At 36.8% G+C, this 18,678-nt stretch overlaps 1 pseudogene; it reads left to right on the top strand.

Moving 5' to 3' along the window:
* Positions 1 to 4,062: 4,062 nt before the first annotated feature.
* On the top strand, positions 4,063 to 17,980 carry LOC132630343 (uncharacterized; annotated as a pseudogene).
* The last annotated feature ends 698 nt before the right edge of the window (positions 17,981 to 18,678 follow it).

Genomic DNA, 18,678 nt, shown 5'->3' with positions numbered 1-18,678 from the left:
ATCTTCAAAGTCAACGCGAATCAACTCCCCCCAAAACTTACAAATTTCCTTTGGATGCAGGTTTCAAAGTTGCGGAAGCCAAAATATATAATGTTTGCAGCCTTGCAAGGATTGCACGTCGAACGGTTTGAGTTTTCTTATAACAATTATGCCTCTCGAGTATCAATAATTTTCGAGATTCGCAATAAATTAATGCTTGAGTCTTGCAAATGATTTTTCAAACGTGTCGATACACAAACATTTCCTATTGCTTAATGCCTTGCATAAATGCTTTCAAATACACTGCGCATGCACTATTGCTTTAAATACCCCGCACTGCATTACTGTTTTCAAATGCCCCGCACTGCAAAAGCAACCGCACCTGCATTACATTATTACTTTCGAATGCCCTGCAAAGGCACAACATCATTGTTCGCAAAAGCACCGCATTTAGGCTCGTCCGCCTTTAATAGGACATTTTAGGCTTGTTCGCCTTTAATTGAACATTTTAGGCTTGTTCGCCTTTAATTGAACATATTTAGGCTTGTTCGCCTTTAATTGAACATATTAGGCTTGTCCGCCTTTCATCATTCATTTAGGTTCGTCCACCTTATAATAGGACTTCATTATTCATTTAGGTTCGTCCACCTTACAATAGGACTTCATCATTCATTTAGGTTCGTCCACCTTACAACAAGACTTCATTATTCATTTAGGTTTGTCCACCTTATAATAGGACTTCATTATTTATTTAGGTTTGTCCACCTTATAATAGGACTTCATTATTTATTTGGATTCCCCCCCCCCCCCTTTAAATGGGACGCGATGTTATTAGGTTTGTCCGCCTTATAATAGGACTTGATTAATTTATTTGAGACATGTCCGCCTTAAAATTGGACATATTAAGTTTTATAAAAACGCACTGATGTTGCACTTGCATTTGCAATACTTTTACCTTAAATAACTTCCGTACTAATCGCACACCAGCACTACTTTTATGTCAAATATTTTGTACCGATCTCGCACTTGCACAATTTTTATCTCAAATATTTTGTACGAATCTCGCACATGCACTGTTGCTTTCAAATGCCCTACATAAATGCTTTTAAACGCACTGCACATGTACTGCATAAATGCTTTCAAACACACTGCACATGCATTGCATTATTACTTTCAAAGGTCCTGCAAACGCACTGCATCAATGCTCTCAAACGCACCGCACATGCATTGCACTATTACTTTCAAATGCCCTGCAAAGGCACTGCATAATGTCTCGCAAACGCACCGCACATGCATTGCTTTATTATTTTCAAATGTCCTGCAAACGCATCATGTCGGCTTAGAAAGCCTCATTTACCATAAATCATTCGGCTTAAATAGCCCATCCGGTTCAAGGCCTCATTAATCATAGCCAAAAGGCATCATTCTTATGAATCATCAGCCTAGAACCTCATTTGCATCAGCCTCAGCAAGGCTATCATTTTAATCATTTCAGCTCTTTCGTGGATTTATTTTATATCGCTTTACTTTCGATATCTATTGTTACTGACTATTTTATCTAGTTTAAGTTTCACAGGAGCTTTAGCGCAACGTGGAACTATTTCTTCGGCAGCGAACTGGGGCAATGCGTCGGGAAAGAAAGCAGACTTCCCGACAAGGGTCAAAGATCTACCTCGAACACTCGCCTCCAACTCCAAATATCCCGCTCACATTCCAGCAGAATTTTCGAGTTCTACCATAATACCCAGTGTCATCATAATTCGACACTGGGACAATATTTTGCAAAGATTCGCATCAATCGGGATTTGTTATTCATAGGGGGCGTAGTCATCCCAAAACTACACACGGCCTGATTCTCATGCAGCCCGAGATATGTAGGCAACTCGGAGACCGGAGTTTGGCCGTAATCCTCTCAAATTTTTCTTTACCCTTAGTCCTCCAAAATCCTTTAGCCGGGAAAAAATAGACTACTAAGTCAATGTATTTGCCCGAAAATGCTTTCATCATCACCGGGCAAAGAGGGACAAGTTGTTGACACCCAATTTTGTCCCACCTTTCCTCCGAAATACCTATTTTACGCTTCCAATATTTTGGCAACTTTAAAAAATAATTATTTATATTTTATTATAATTAATACCGGCATTTAATTATCCTGTCATTATCTTTTACTACCGTTACTACTATCATTATTATTATTATTACTATTATTATTATTATTATGATTATTATTATCATTATTATTATTATTATTATTATTATTATTATTATTGTTATTATTATTATTACCAGTATTATCATAATTTGCGTTTCAGCATTTTTTACCACCTTATGCATACGCATCGCATTTATTTCGCACAATTAAATGATAGAGTTTATTTATTTTTAAATATTGTTGCACGGCTATTACAATGTCATACAATTTTATTACCTGAGCACTAATAATTACATATTTTTATATTAGGTAATATTTTAGCACACTTAGTATATAATTAATTAAAATGGGTCCTTTATTTCAAATTTATAAAGCCCCATATTTTAAATCCATCAGCCAAATTGCGGACTCATCCGTTCCGATTAATCCACAAACCTTCTTGGACGATTCCATTAATGACCAGCCATATTTATATCCATCAACCCCAATTTTCAGATCAGTCCAAAATTTAATACCCAACCCAAAAGAAGTTGACCCAGCCCATTAACCCACAACCCGACCCACTACTCTTACCCGACCCATTTTCATTCAAAACAAGGGAATCACTAGGGTTCCCTTCCCATTTGCAGCCGCCCCCTGTTCTCTCTCTCCCTTCTCCCCTTCGTCTCTCTCTTCTCCTCTCATCCCCACCACCGCCGTTCTCTCCCTGTTCCCCGCTGTCCCCCACTTCCCTTTGTCCCCCGCTCTTCTCTCTCTCCCGCTCCTCCTTCGCGCTTTCTTCAACACAAAGCAAAACCCTATAAATAGGGGAGGGTTGAATAGTTTGAGAACAAGTTTTGGAAAGCCTTGGAATCGCAAAAATCCCTTACAAAACCAGAGGTTTTTCAGCGGAATCCCCTAAGCAATATTAATGCATCAGCTTTATTTCCGAATATCGAGTCAAAATCCAGTCATTTTTGTTTTCGTTTGCGTCGGTTGTGCTTTAAATACCAGATCATATTTTTTCCATTTTTTGTCCTTGGGTATTGGTTCGAATCCGAGCATCGCAAGCTCAGATTTGCTAGTGTTCGAACGTGAATCGAAGGCCCCCGCACCCATTTCGCTGCACCCGAAGAAGGTAATTTCCCCTTTCCCTTTTACTTTCGGCTTAATCTATGCTTTCTTAATCGTTGTTAGGTTTTAAAATATGTTGATTAGTTAGATTAGCTTGGTAAGCCTGCTTACGTAATTACCTATATTATGTGTGATAGATTGGCTTCAGTCGATTCAGATGTATGAGTTAATCATGCTAGTTGGTTTAAGTTGCACATCGTCGTATAAATCTGGACAATTAGTTAGTAGGATGTTTGAGCTTGTTTAAGTGTTTGTTGTTAGGTCAGGCATGACTAGTAGTTAAGTCTGTGATTGATTTCTGTTTGCTCCTGATTATAACACAAGATTGTTTAATGCAATTTAGTAATGACACAGTAATACGGAGGGCTGGAATTGTAACATAGAGAAAACGTATCTAGTTTGTACTATGATAAGAATGATGGCTTGTGGATAAGATAGATAAATCTGGTTTAAAATTAGCATAAGATAAAATGGATGTGCTGTTTGGAGCTATTAACATACATCAGTTTCAGTTCTTGGGGTGGTTTATATTATCTTAAGGATATTAGATGTTGTTTTAGATTTAAACAATCTAAAGATGTCTTTTGAAACATACTTGAGCACCTGGCAGCCTTGATACATAGGCATTGAACCCAATTTAACCAGAAAATTTCTCTTATTAGTCCCTGCTTCATGGATTGGGATATATGTTGATTTGATATTGTCTTATGTTGACTCTGTCATGTATTTGAAATGTTTGTGTTGGCCAAACAACTTGTAGTAAGAGTCATTCATTTTTTTTCTCTCTGCTTAATTGTCTATGAGTTTGTTGAAAGGAGATGGGGAATTTACACGTTGGTTTGAATAAAATAGAATATGAATCTGCAATTTTGCCTACTGTTCTGTTTGAGCAAAGAATTATGGTTCAGCGTAATTTTCAAGGTCACCTTTGTTTGAGGTATCAGTTTCCTTCAAGACTCTTTGATTGTTAGCTTAAGTTGAAGTCTATATTCAGAATCAAAAGCTTGTTGTAAGTTCAAGAAATGGAAAAAAAAAAAAACAGGGTGTGTATATGTGAACTGTATCAAATAAGGTATGATGAATCAGTCCCCCTACGGTCGAAACGAAATGTCATCTAGATTTGGTTGGATAGCTTTTAGAGTGTTTACTACGAATATTCAGGTGAAGATGTTTGAATTCGGTTATGTGTCAGTATGGTAAACTGTTTTGAGCTTAGATATGGAGTTTGTTAACTTGAGAATGTGTATATGCGTGAACTATAATAGAAATGGTAAAATAAGTTGGACCTCTGTATTTGAACTCGGCATTCCTTCTTTGTAATTGTTGAATGTGCCCATTTTGGATGCGAATGCCTTTACAGAATGCCTTCATATAAAAATGGTCAGTCCTAAATATGAACTGCTATGTTGGCAGAGCTTTTATGAAAAGAGAAATTTATCCGAATTGATGTTCATCGGTATTTTACCTAGTTTCCTTGTTAGTTGTGGAAGCTTGTCTTTGACTTTATTCTATATTCCTATTCTGGAAGCTAAACCTAGGGAAACAGAATGATTGATTAGTGTGATCTCTTCAGTTTTTTATCTCCATTCAAAGTATTGTTTCCTTAAATTATTGGCTGGAAGTTTTGCCTAAACTAGAAGGCTCTCCTTCTAAATTTTTTCGCCAAATACATATTCACATGCTCCATGGTTCTGTTGTTTTCCATATATGACAAGTTGGTTTGTAAACTGTTCAATATTTAAAATGATTAACTTAAGTAGTTGTAGACTCTGGCTTTGCATAGCTGAGATGATTTCAATTTAAAACTCATCTTTAGCAATCATTATATCACGATTTGTTCACAAATGGAAATGGACTCAAATGCTGTTTGCTTTATTTTATTTCCTTGCTGGGCTGCAAAGGCCCAATAATGTATATGTGCCCACCATCTGCCATTTTGTTTATAAATTACATGTATGCATATTTAATATATATATAAATCACTTGTCTGTTAAGATTGCTCTATTAGATTGGCATGTCAAGGTTCTACTCTTGTTTATTATTTATGTGATGGCTTATTTTGTTTGACTGCCTGTTTTCCCCTCTTCTTGTTTTTGTGACGTGTTTTTTTGTATATCTTCGTATACTAATCCTTTTCCTTTCGTTTTTTTTTATGCATGACCATCGCATCTTCTTCCACATTCGGTGTTGGGCTAAAAGCCCAACGAAATCTCCTCCGCGTCCAGCCCATCCGCAGCAGTTTATAAAATTTCTGCTGGGCCGAGGCCCAACAGCAGCAAAACAGACCGAAGCAGCTTTAAATGGGGCTGAGCCCATTTATTTACATTTCTTGGGCTTCTATTTTTTATTTTATTTTTGTATTCATTGCATTTAACTTGTGTTGTTTTGACTAACACTTTATTTTATTTGTCTCTTAGCTTAGATGAATTATAGGAGAATTTAGTGGGGTTTAGTTTTTAGTAATGGGTAGTTAATTTAAGGAAAACTAATAATTAGTTCCATAAGTTTCATTTTTCTTCTTTTTATATTAAAGTATTTATAGTACCTATAATATTTACCTTTAGAATAATTAATTCTCAATAGCATAAATTCATATTTGAGTTAAAGGAATCATATTTTATTCTTGTTACCTTGGGAATTTTAAAACGCCACTAACACGCAAAGAGGAACTAAAGAATATTTTGTAGACATCTTTTAAGGTTTATCCAAATTATGCATACTTTTAGCCAAATGTAGTTAATAAAACAGAATTTTGTTTGTACTTCTAAAACGCAAAATCAATTAATATATCATCGTTTAGTTTGTTTCAAATATTTAGCAAAACACTGCACAAACCCGCATCTTCTTCTGCTTACATGCAAATTATCATATTTTGTAAGTCTTATTTTGAATAGCATTATTATACTTTCATTTGAAGCATTAGCAACACTTATAAGCTTTATTTTAAATAACATTTTAAAGCCTCCTTTTTTTTTTATACAAGTTATCACAAGCCTTATTTATGTAGCACTATCATATATTTTCATTTAAAGTCTTAACAACATTTATAAGTCTTATTTTAAATAGCGTTTAAAGTCATCTTTTATGCAAGTCATTATTTTCTGTAAATCTTATTTTTAAACGACATTATTACATTTTCCTTTAAAATCTCAGCAATATTTCTTAGCCATTTTTCCTAAAATTTAAACCCTACATTTGCATGTTTAGCCTTAATTAATTAACCTATGTTTGGCCGGATAACCGTAGTTAACTGATTCTAAAGGATGCCTAACCCCTTCCCTTTAGGATAATATAGAACCCTTACCTAGAATCACACTGATTAAGCAGACTACTAACGGAGGTTTAGCCAGCTCTACCTTAGTTAATCATTAGGTGCCCTAATTCACCTTAAAATCAATTAGGTGGCGACTCCTTAAAATAAAGCAATATAGGAATCTCCAATATGTTGTACTCTAATTTCAACCCGGTTAAAATGGGGTATAACAGGCATCATGGCCTCTCCTAACTCACATTAGTTTGCTTACAATGACGCGAAAAACCACGAGGTGTAACACCACCACCCCCACCCGACCAACCCCAATCCCACCCCACCCCCGCTCTCACTCCTCACTACCCCCACCACCAACCCCACTCCACACCACCAACACTACCTCCCACCCCTCACCCCAACCACCCACCACCCACCTACCCCTCCACCTCCACTCACCACCCACCACGACTACAAATCATCTCCACCATTACTAGTGAACATAAGTGTTTCATTTTTTATCAAATAATATTTTATTTTATTATATTTATTTTCTGATAGTTAGTTATTTTTTATTTGAATTGTATATTTATTATGTTTAAATGAATACATTATGCACATTCAGATGTTGAAAATCAAACGGTCTTAATCATTCAGTGTTCAGACCTAGAAACAACATCTTAATCATTCAGATGTGCATTCAGATTCAGACGACTTAATCTTAATGAAAACAAATGAAGCCTTAGTCAATAAGATCGAATACTCTAATGTTCTGTCCCGTTCATACAGTCTCTCACTCCTTTTTTGTTATTCCTAGTTCAAGAAGTACACCTGTGAGAAGTAGTGGTTGCAATGATAATGGGTGGGCAGGGGCAAATTTAGTAACTAAATTTGGGGCACGTGAACACATGGTCTCTCCGTAAAATTAAGTATTTTATGTATATATTTTTTAAAATTAGTATAATACTACCTGCAGGAACATATACTATAATAAGGCTAAATAGTGCTGAGTTATTTACCAAGAGAACTAGGGTTCAATTCCCACTAAACACACTTTTTTCCTTCCTTTTTTTTACCGGTTTATGATGGACATTACTCTGTTGAAACTTCACCCCAAGATGACAAGTTTCCAAATGTTGGTACTTTAAAGAGCAAGGATTCTTTCAATAAACAGGTTTGCATTTCTACTTTTGCCTCTTGGTAGACAATGCAGGACTAGTGAGTGGAAGCTTAGGATGTTTTTCTACTTGTTGAGTGATATAAAGAACTGAAGCACTGTGAAATCTTCTAGGAGATTACTTTAATGCTCAAACTGATATGAGATTTATAAATTTCCTATTTTGAGGCAAAATTTATGTTTGGCCTGTTTTTTCTCTTTGAAATACAACAGTTCTAGTCTCTTATAAGTACCCATTGCATGGCTATTAATGAGACTCTAAAGTTACCAGGAAAGTGGAGATTACATCTAGCGAGATTGTTATGCGAGTATTTAGAGGGAATCCCCTTTTTTCTAAATTTGTTTCTCTTCATGAGTAGGCTGCTTATTGCCACTACTTATGATATCAAGTATCTTGGGTTTCTATTTGACATAAGCTGCCCAAGAAGGTGGACTGAAAGTTTAAGCAATTAAAACCATTTGCAAGAAGCTGTTTTTCAGAAGCTGGAAAAGTATTTTTTCCCCCGAAGTATTTTTGGAACCTTGGCCAACCAATACATTACTGTTCTAATATGCAAAAGTGATTTTCAAATTGAGTAGCCAAAGACAAATTGTAACTATCCAAAAGTACTTTTCCGAAAAGCACTTGTGACAATTTTTTTTTTTTTTAAATAAGCAGATTTTGGAAGCTTAGCCAAACAGGCTATAAGTTGTTTGATAGTTAGGGGATTGAGATTCTAATTGGCTCATTGTTTGGGTATAAACGCTGATCATCTGTGCGTTCATAACTGCGTCTCTGCATAACTGTTATAACGAGGATCGAGCATTCCGTTCTTTTTGTAGTAATCTTTCTTATGCGAATATGTGTTCTCTTATTCTGTGTATGATTCAGTTCTGTGCTGAAGCAGAACCTGAAGTTGTCCAACAGTGGTATTCCCAGTGCACCCTCCGCTAGGTGGTTCATTACAAGAACACGATCAAGTTGCTCAGCAGCGTAAAACTTTTGCGGCAGATGACATCTCCTTCCCAGAAACATCAAGTTGTTCTGTAGCAATGGATGAAGCTAAAGCATACAAAACTGCATCCACAGGTTCTGCCAAAGACGGACCGTCTGATCCGTCTGGAAGGTATACATCATAACATGTTTTTTTTTCTGAATAATCCTTGAGGAATTTGAAGACATAAAGTGACAACCTTGTTATCATTCTCAGGGCTAGCAGTGTACCTTCTAATTCTTCATTTGCCCTCTTTCCAACATATCATGCAAGGTATTTCACCCAGCAGTGGTCTAAATTGGTCTATCGTAAAGTTTTTGTTAAGATTATACTTTATTTATTCATCATCTTCTTTTGTAATTTGAGCTGGATACAGTGGACAAGGTAGTTGGCAAGGTTTCGTTGCTTATGAGGCATGTGTTCGACTATGTCTTCACTCATGGGCGAAGGGTTGCCATGAGGCTCCAGCTTTCTTGGAAAATGAATGTGCCTTATTACGAGATGCTTTTGGGTGCGGTGTCCCACTACTTGTGCTCTATTTCCTTTTCCATGTTCTATACGTTCTACTCTGTACAAATAGTCCTGTCATTTAAAGAAAACATTAATATGCTGCCAGAAATTGTCTGTTGGATTAAGAAAATTGGTTTCATAGACTGATCATTTTAGGAGGTGCAGAACGTGAGACTTATCTGACACCAATTTGTTCTCAGCTCATAACAGAAAGTGTGAATTGGGCTTTTATTTTAATAATGATTTGGTCGCTGGTGCTCATGCTGAGTCTATATGGTGTACCATTTTGCTTTTTAATATTTTTGCATATTATAATATCATGTCAGTTCATCCTGTGCATTTTACTTATCTGTAATTCTCGACCTCTTATGTTACAAACATTTCAGCGCAAGGCAAGTGTTGTTACAATCAGAGGAAGAACTGTTGAGGAAAAAGAATATGGAATTTGTCGGTGAGGGAGCCTCGATGAAGCCAAAGAAAACTTTTGGCAAGCTGAAAGTACAAGGTGCGCTGTAGTGGTCTCATTTTAAAGTTTTGATGACTTCTCGCTTAGACAAATCGGTTGTCAAATTGATACTGTATGACTTTCTTGTAGTGGGTAAAGTGAAAATGGCATTGGACCCACCCACAGGCTGCAGCTTTTCCACTCTGAAACCTCCAAAAGTAAAACTGGAGGCCATACGTGCTCAGTTGTCCAATGTGAAATCAACTGTCAGTTCTGAATGGGGAGCCATACGAAAAGTATGTATCGCTCCAAGGGTACCTCCAAATGGTTCTTTATCACATCAAAACTTGGCATACCTTCATGCCGGTACTCGTTATGTTAAAGACATTTCTGGGATTTTGAAACTTGGTGTAACTACTGTTGTCTCCCGTGTTCAAAAACAGAAGGGAAAAAAAAAAAAAAAAAATCAGAAACTGGAAAAACCAGTAGGTCGAGGATGGAAAACAGAAACTGTTGGAAAAACAAAATAATGTAGAAGCATCCGAGACCACAGAATACACTGTGTGTCCTTAAGGAATTTAACCCCCTCACTGTACCCGAGGTTGCGGATTATTTCCTCCCAGGATAAAACGGATGTACCTGTCGCAGGAGTGGCGGTACCTCAAACGCCTACGACTTCAGCGAACTCAAATATGGCAACGAAAACACACGAAGACTCGATTGTTTATTTTGTGAAAGAATGCAGATGCAGTGAAAAATTCAGTAGTCGAAAACTGAGGCATTGCCTCAGTTTATGTAGCCTTGAACATGCCTCTTCAGATTGCTTGGTGGCTGTTCGGAAATAACAAAATATTTTCAGAAAATGAAAATTGAATTTAAATAAATTTGGTCCAAAAAGATTATCAATCAATCAGATCCAAAGCCGAAGCCGAGCGACGACGACGGCGCGAGGGGAGCCCCTCTTCTTGACCCTTTAAGAGCTAGAGGAAGTGCTTTCTAATATAAGCACATAACTTTTCCTTTCTACCACCAATGTGGTACAAGGCTCCTTTTTCAACAGAACTTTGCTTTGAACTTCATTTTCCTTCCATTATCTTTTTCCCTCCATTTCTCATTCACACCAACTTAGCTAGCTTCAATCATTAACTAGCTTTAACAACTACTTTACGAAGCAGTTCAGCATCGTATGAAGTAGTTCCAGGTATGCAATTCTTAGCTGAGTTCTTGGAGTAATGGGTTTATTAGCACATTTGCTTCCCTTTTCTTATATTCAATTGTACTCGGTAACGATTTTCGTCTTGATGCAGACATACTTTTGTTCGTTGAGGTTGAAAAGTTTACCTGAAGGGGATACAGTGAAAATGCTAGCTGGATCCGCTGAAACACATCTATTGTACGTGGAATTGCTTGCTCAAATTTCTTAGTTATTTCATATTTTTCATCTTCTCGCAATACATGGTTATATTACTGATAATTCAATTCAGCTTACCGGAGGGGCTGGGGGATGACTTAATTGTTGAAGTACATGACTCAAAGGGAAACCATTGTGGCCATGCAGTAGCTCAGGTTGCTGATATTGCTGATGATCCGGTATGTTTTCTGTGGATCTCATATGTAATTTTTCCTGTTACTGAGGTTTAACTTATATGGAGGAAAACTTATTTTTGATTGTGAAAATGCAGGGAGACAAACTCCATTGGTGGTCCATATATCATGAACCAGAGCATGAACTTGTTGGAAGAGTACAACTATACATAAATTATTCTACTAGTCTTGATGAAAGTAGCAACACTAAGGTATCAAAATTCCTGCAAGAACCTTATTTTCTGAATTAGCACACACAAACTTTCACTTGCGAAAGCTCAAGTGTGATAGCTTTCTCTCAAGGATTTCTAGACTCATACTGTATGCATCTCTAAGTTACTCTGAATACTTTTATACTACCCATGCTTATATATAACTGTATGTGGGGTCGTTATACACACGTTTTTGGTGAATGTCAATTTTTTGTTATTAGGAGTTAGTTTTAAGAAAATGTTTGTCGTTAGTTTTAAGAAAATGTTTGTCGTTATGTTCTCCCTGTAAGTAGTCCAAATAATTGAACATGTTATTATTTATTAATTAGATCATCCCCTGAAGAATGTTGTCGTTAGAGAAACATCTTTCTGGGTTTTTGCTCTCATACTTATAGCCTGTTTGGCCAAGCTTCTCCAAGGCCAAACGCGTTTTTTTTTTCTTTTTCAAAAGTGCTTGTGTTTGGCCAAGCTTTTAGGAGAAGAGAAAGTGCTTTTGAGTAGAAGCAGAAACTGGATTTGAGAAGCCTGAAAAAGTCTCTTCTCCCCAAAAGTACTTTTTTGATAAGCACTTTTGAGAAAATACACTTAGAACTTCAAAAGCTTTGGCAAAACACTAATTGCTGCTCAAAAGTGCTTTTCAAATTGATTAGTCAAACACAAACTGCTTCTCAGCAAAAGTACTTTTTTGGCCAAACAGGCTATTAATTTCTTAAAAATGACATTGCAATATCTGTTTAAGATATATTGTACCATAAGCTAAACATGGAATATATTTATTTATTCAATATTACTCTCTACGTTCACGATTATGTGGTATGATGGATGACCAGATGTTAGGTTTCTGAAGTTGATTTGTTGCCTATTCTTGTGCCCGTGTGGTCCTGTCGCAGAAACTATTGCATATGATTCCGTTTTGGAAGCAGCGATGAAAGTTCAACAGTTTCAGCAGAGAAATTTGTTGCTCCATGGTGCTTGGAGGTGGTTAGTAACTGAATTTGCATCATACTATGGAGTCTCAGATGCATACACAAAACTAAGGTAGAGTAGATTATTTTGGATTTTTTATATTACTTAGCATCAATCAGATATTTGCTAAATGAAACAAATTTGGGAGTTCTTCTAAAAAAGTTCAATTTGTGTGTTTAGATATCTTACTTATGTCATGGATGTTGCGACGCCTACAGCGGACTGTCTGAACTTGGTATATGATTTGCTGCAGCCTGTGGTCTCTAAACCTAAGACTAGTCTAAGTCATCAAGAGGTAAGAAGATTTGGTTTGAAATTTTTTTTTTTTTTTTAAATCAGTAATTTTTTGGTTTGAACTTTTTTTCTGGGAGATTTACATTCTTTCCTTTACTTAATTGACTTATATGTATAGAATGCTTAATCAACTCCACTTTCTATGACTTATGTCCTATTTTTTAATTTTCTTTTCCAAATTCACTTTTCTTTCAGTTTCTTTAACATGTATTTTTTATCCGAAGAACTTTTAACATGTTATGCACATGCAAGTTTGTGGTCCAGAATCTAGTATTATCTTATTACTTCTCAGTGTCTCTGGGACTACAGAACGTGCTTATATTCATTGCAATTTTCTTTCATCATGAACCAGAATCGTATTTTAGGAGAAGTTTCTGAAAAGATCGAGCAGATCGTTGCTCTAGTTTTCGAGAACTACAAGTCTTTAGACGAATCATTACCATCAGGGATGGAGAATGTGTTCAAACCTGCAACTAGAGTTGCAGCTCCTGCACTCTCTCCTGCTTTGAATCTGTTTAGACTTGTTAACGATATACTTTCTCCAGAGGCCCAGTTGAAATTATGCAGATATTTTCAGGTTTGGGCAAAAACTATCTTCAAACTTATTCTATCTTATTAAAAGGAATGGAAGATGTGAAGCCTTTGCACTTCTGCACATTATTTTTTATGTAGACTGCTGTGAAGAAAAGATCAAGAAGGCACTTGGCAGAAACAGATGAATTTGTCTCCAACAACAATGATAATGTATTGATGGATCCTATGGCTCGGTCCAAAGCTTACCAGAAGATGGTATCACTTTGTTTGAATATCAGAAATGAAGTTCGTATGGACATAGAGATCAATAATCAAAATATACTTCCGAGGTAACCCCCCCATGGAGTCAGTCTGTTTAATACTGGTCCAGCTTTGTTGGTTCTAATCAGGGTTGAATGTGCATATCATTTGAGTATGATTTTTTGCATCAATTTTCACGAACTCGCCACCTGCTCCGCTCTGATATTGCATGCTCAATGCCTTTATTCAAATCATGATTAATTTGTAATGAAAGGTGCGAACTATTTTGGTGTATATATTAGTTGGAGCTTGGCAGCTTGCTTAGGAAATTAGACACTTTGTTATTTGTTGTCCGTATGAGGAAATAAAAAATTATTGCAACTCGCCTTCTTTATGATCTGTTTTTTTGTTCTTATGGATAAAAGTTGACCTAGTTTTGTTAGTAGAGATTTATTTAGGAAGACATCAAAGAAAGACGGGCAAAGATACTTCTGATAGCATGTAGATATGTTATTAGGCAATTACTAAATGGAATGCCATTACTCATAGCTATTTCTGGGTTAATCTTGTGTAGTTTCCTAGACCTCCCAAATCGTTCGTCATCCATATACTCCGCGGAGCTATGTAGCAGATTGCGTGGATTTCTTGTTGCATGTCCTCCCACTGGTCCCTCATCTCCCGTAGCAGAACTCATTGTCGCAACAGCTGTGTTTATCCCGAATTCGGATAATCAATTGAATTTGTAAGTAGGTATAGGATACGTGCTTTGGGTCTTGATGTATGGTAGATAGAGAAAATATGTATATGAAAGTTCTTTAATAAAACGGCTACTGATGACAATTTGCTATGATAACAATGGGAAACACTTGATGGAAAAAACACAATAATAATGAAAACGAACGGCCTTGGCCGAATCTAATATTGAGAGAGAGATTGAGTATATGAATTCTTCTATTATAAGTGTTCTTGGAAAGCAAAAGGAACCAACCCCCACAAAGGAGGGGGAGGTGCCCTATTTATAGTGCAACCCCTATGGTTTCATACAATTATGAACTAATAAAATAATAACAATAAGGACAGCTCTGCACGGATTTGGTGGGATTAGACTGACGGCGCCGTCTGACACACGCATGGTGGGTAGTTGACCATGACAGGACGCTACTGGCACGGGGCCCGCGTGCAACGGCCACATGGACCAACGGCTACCCGGACCGATAGCTACACGGACCAACGGTCGTGAATGCTCGGGTAACCGGTCTTGGCCGTTTCAACGACGTCGAAGGCAGATCGATCGGTGCCCTCGCACAGCTCCGACCTAAGCATTACGTACCCCGGTCAAGGGCGAACAGTATCCGGCACAGTCTCCTTCCTTCCTCCGGTTTCTCGTTCCACTGGTTTGCCTCATATCCGGTTTTTACCGTATACAAGCTGAACATCAGGTAATAATTCATGCTCGTTAGTTCAGTTTAAACTGCTCATCCTGTGTGTATTATTTTGACAGAAGTGAAAATTCTTTCAGTCTTGTCAAAGGCGGAGTTGATGCAAAGGAGTTGTTTCATCCGTGTATTACCCTTTGGATCAAGGAGAAGCGTCTTGCTTTGCTCGAATTTTGTAAACCTGACAAGGTATGTCAATCCTCACATTGTTGTATGCAGATGTGTTTGTCTGAACTTCTTTTTTAGAATTCTCTATTTGACTTTAATTGTGTTATCTGCAGATAAAGTGGCCCTGTGTAGATACACAGCATTCAACAACTCCTTTTGTTGATGATATCTATGACCGACTAAAGGAGACATTAGCTGAATATGATGATGTCATAAGACGCTGGCCTGAATACCTTTTCTCGTTGGAAACTGTATGTACAAACTTTGCTCTTCAAATTCTTTATCTTCAACTCCTTTGTGCACTTGACTTGTTTTTTTAGGTTAACAGAAATAACAACTTTTTGAAGGGGGGAAAAGTTCATGATCTTGTTTTTTCCCTTCCCTTTGCGCTGTGGAGTCTCTTGTTAGATATGCGTAATGTCTAACAACACAAGATTAGATATGTGTATTGTCACTTGTTACTCACAAAAGTCCAATTAGTTTCTGGTATGTTTGATGGCTTTTTACTGACTAATGAGACTTAATACTTTCCACATCATTTCAAAAGGCTATAGTAGATGTAGAGAAGGCGGTTATTGAAACTCTGGACAAGAAGTATGCAGATGTTTTATCTCCATTAAAGGAGAATATAATGCCTATTAAATTAGGTCTCAAGTATGTCCGGAAAATTACCAAAGGCACAGTATGTCCATTTGCAGTCTGCAAAGAGGTGAGCTCCATGGTCTTTCTGCAGTAGTGTAGAAATCCATTTTTCTGTTTTTTACTTCCAAGAAAACAACTGTCTGAGTTATTTTTCAGCTGGGAATTCTTTTGAATTCCATGAAGAGAATGCTAGATGTTCTACGGCCGCAGATAGAACTGCAATTCAAGTCATGGGGTTCTTGCCTGCCAGATGGTGGACAGGTCACTCCAGGAGAGTGAATCAGTGAAATTACAGTCATGTTGCGAACCAAATTCAGAGGTTACATGCAAGCAATCATGGATAAACTGGTGGAAAATGTAGGTATTCTATCAGAACGCAGTACAGTTTCACAGTTTGGGATAATATGTTTTCTAGACCGCTCAAAGAAATAATAGCCAGCAAATGTACAGGTTTTATATATCAAGTATAAATAGACATATTATATACATATTGTATTACATAAATATACACATAATATACATAATCAGTGTATATATTTTGTATATTTTGGCTAGTGCCCGTAAATAATTTCAGCCAATGGGCCAAAAATGAAAAAAGCCCTTACATTTTTGTGCTATTCAGTTTAAATTTGACTTCTTCCTTGTCCAAATTTATCTATGTTTGCAAGAGTTGTGATGATTGTTTCTGCATACAGACAAGATTGCACAGTCCCACTAAACTGAAGAAAATTATCCAAAACGCTAAGGAAGGTACACAGGATTCTGATCTACGAATTAGGATTCAGCCGTTGAAGGATCTGCTGGATAATACAATCGAGCAACTTCATATGGTATTTGAGACGCAAGTTTTCATTATTATTTGCCGCGGCTTCTGGGATCGGATGGGGCAGGTTAGTAAATAGCTTTTTGGTCAAACAGCTAATAGTGGCTTTATCCAATAAATATTTTCTACTGTTTCACACTTTTCAAATGAATCACACTTGTTTAATTTCAGGATGTGCTGAAATTTTTGGAAGAGAGGAAAGACAATAGGTCTCATCGCGAGTTGCCGTATCTGTGAGTGTGATGCTACTACTTTTCCCCTCGTAAAGTCTGTTTTGTACTCTAGAATCATCACATAATTTAGAATCTCTTGAGTTGCATACTACTTATTCCGCCAGGAAAAACTAAATTGCACGTAAGCTAGAATTAATGTCACGTGATATTAAAATAAGGGGATGGTGATCTTCTGATCTTCTATAGGTTCTTCATATCATAATTCAGATTATTGAATGAATGACTGTAGAGGAGCCTAATTAGATGATTCCTATCTAAACAATTTTATATAGATACAATTTTCTAACCAGTAAATAATGGACATTAATTGATGTGTTTTGACATGTATGGACTCTTATGCTACTCTACCCCGGTGATGCCAGCTCGGCTTTTCTACCTTTGTGGTTTTCTTCATTCCTCAACAAAATTTTATGATGTATCGGACATTTCCCTTTTGTGTCCTGAAATAGAAGGGGGAATGTTCGTGCTTCAGAGTTCACACCTCTCCTTCCTGTTGTAAATTGTTTTTGCTACTTTATCCAACTATTCTACGGAGAAACTCCGCCTGTGTGAGCTCGCTCACATTGCCGGTCCCAAGCCCGGATAAAGGAGGAGGGTTGCCGAGGGTCAATCGGAAACAGCCTCCCTACCCAGGTAGGGGTAAGGCTGCGTACATCTTACCCTCCCCAGACCCCACTATTGTGGGATTACACTGGGTAGTGACCAAAACAAATCCAACTATTCTACGGAGAATAAGAGTTCTATCAGTTCTTGTTGGAGAAAAAAGAAAAGAGAAAAAAGAAAAAAACAAAGATAAAAGAAGAGTTGATCAGCTTAATTTATTTGTATACCCTTTACATTTCCCTTGATGGTTTTGTTTTCAACTTGCAGATACTACACGCCATATTTGCATCGGGAATGCAAAAATATCTAGGCAATGTACTTCAAGATAAAGACTTGGAACAGCCTAGATCAATCGCAGATGTTCGATCCATGCTTTTGTAAAGACGCTGTGAATGACAACGACAACTACTTCTATTAGTGTATTAACAACTTGTACATAGCATATACCAACTACTTCTAATTTCTTACGAAGCATAGAGATGAAGAGAGGGTTCTCTCCAATTTTGTTAGGTATATCTTTTGGTTCTTCTTATTGGCTGCTATTGAGCAACTGATCATTTTTTATTCATTTAGAAATTTGTACTAACTAGTAGTAGTTTACTGAGCTTGTAATACTCTTGTATACTTCTGAGAAACGACCAATTTGTTCATCCGGCTCATTGGCGCTTATGTCCCTATTTCGTGTTGGTCTTTAATATTTGCCCCTCATAACAAACAGTTTTTTCGTGAGGCATAAGTTCATATTTCGCATTATAATATTCCACAAGTTATATCCCGACTAAACAACTTATGTGTCTCACTAAGCATAATTTTGATTGCAAAGGGAAAAAAATTAAAGACCAGTCCCATTTTAAGGTCAATTCGGGAATTTTCTTCGTCCTTGTAAGATATAGGGTCCTAATATATAACATGATGACACTTATTCGTCTGGGGGCTTCAAAAAGTATCCAAGGTGATGTGAATGAATAAACAATTCACTGGGTAATTGGCCCATTCACTACCAAGGGCCAGGCCCTTGACCCTTTCACAATCTGGTGAAAGCTTAAAGACCGGTTTGGTCATGAAAATTATTCACTTTTCTGATTATTGTTTTTTTTCATTTTATTTGAAAATCGGTGTTTGACTATGAAAATTTTAAATATAACTTCAAGTTGTTGTATTTGAAATTTACAAAACACCCAAAACCCCATTTTTACTTTTTTCACTTTTATTACATTCAAACAACCAAATATTTTTAGCAAAAACTATAAACAAACACAAATCTTCAAATACAACATTGAAAAATTCAAATAAAGTGAAAAAAATTGGCTTCTATGGCCAAACGCTTACTTAATTAGAAACGAGGC

This window comes from Lycium barbarum, chromosome 3, assembly GCF_019175385.1.
Source record: "Lycium barbarum isolate Lr01 chromosome 3, ASM1917538v2, whole genome shotgun sequence".
Classification (NCBI taxonomy): domain Eukaryota; kingdom Viridiplantae; phylum Streptophyta; class Magnoliopsida; order Solanales; family Solanaceae; genus Lycium; species Lycium barbarum.
The sequence above is the reverse complement of the archived record's forward strand: the minus strand, read 5'-3'. Positions and strand labels throughout refer to the sequence as shown.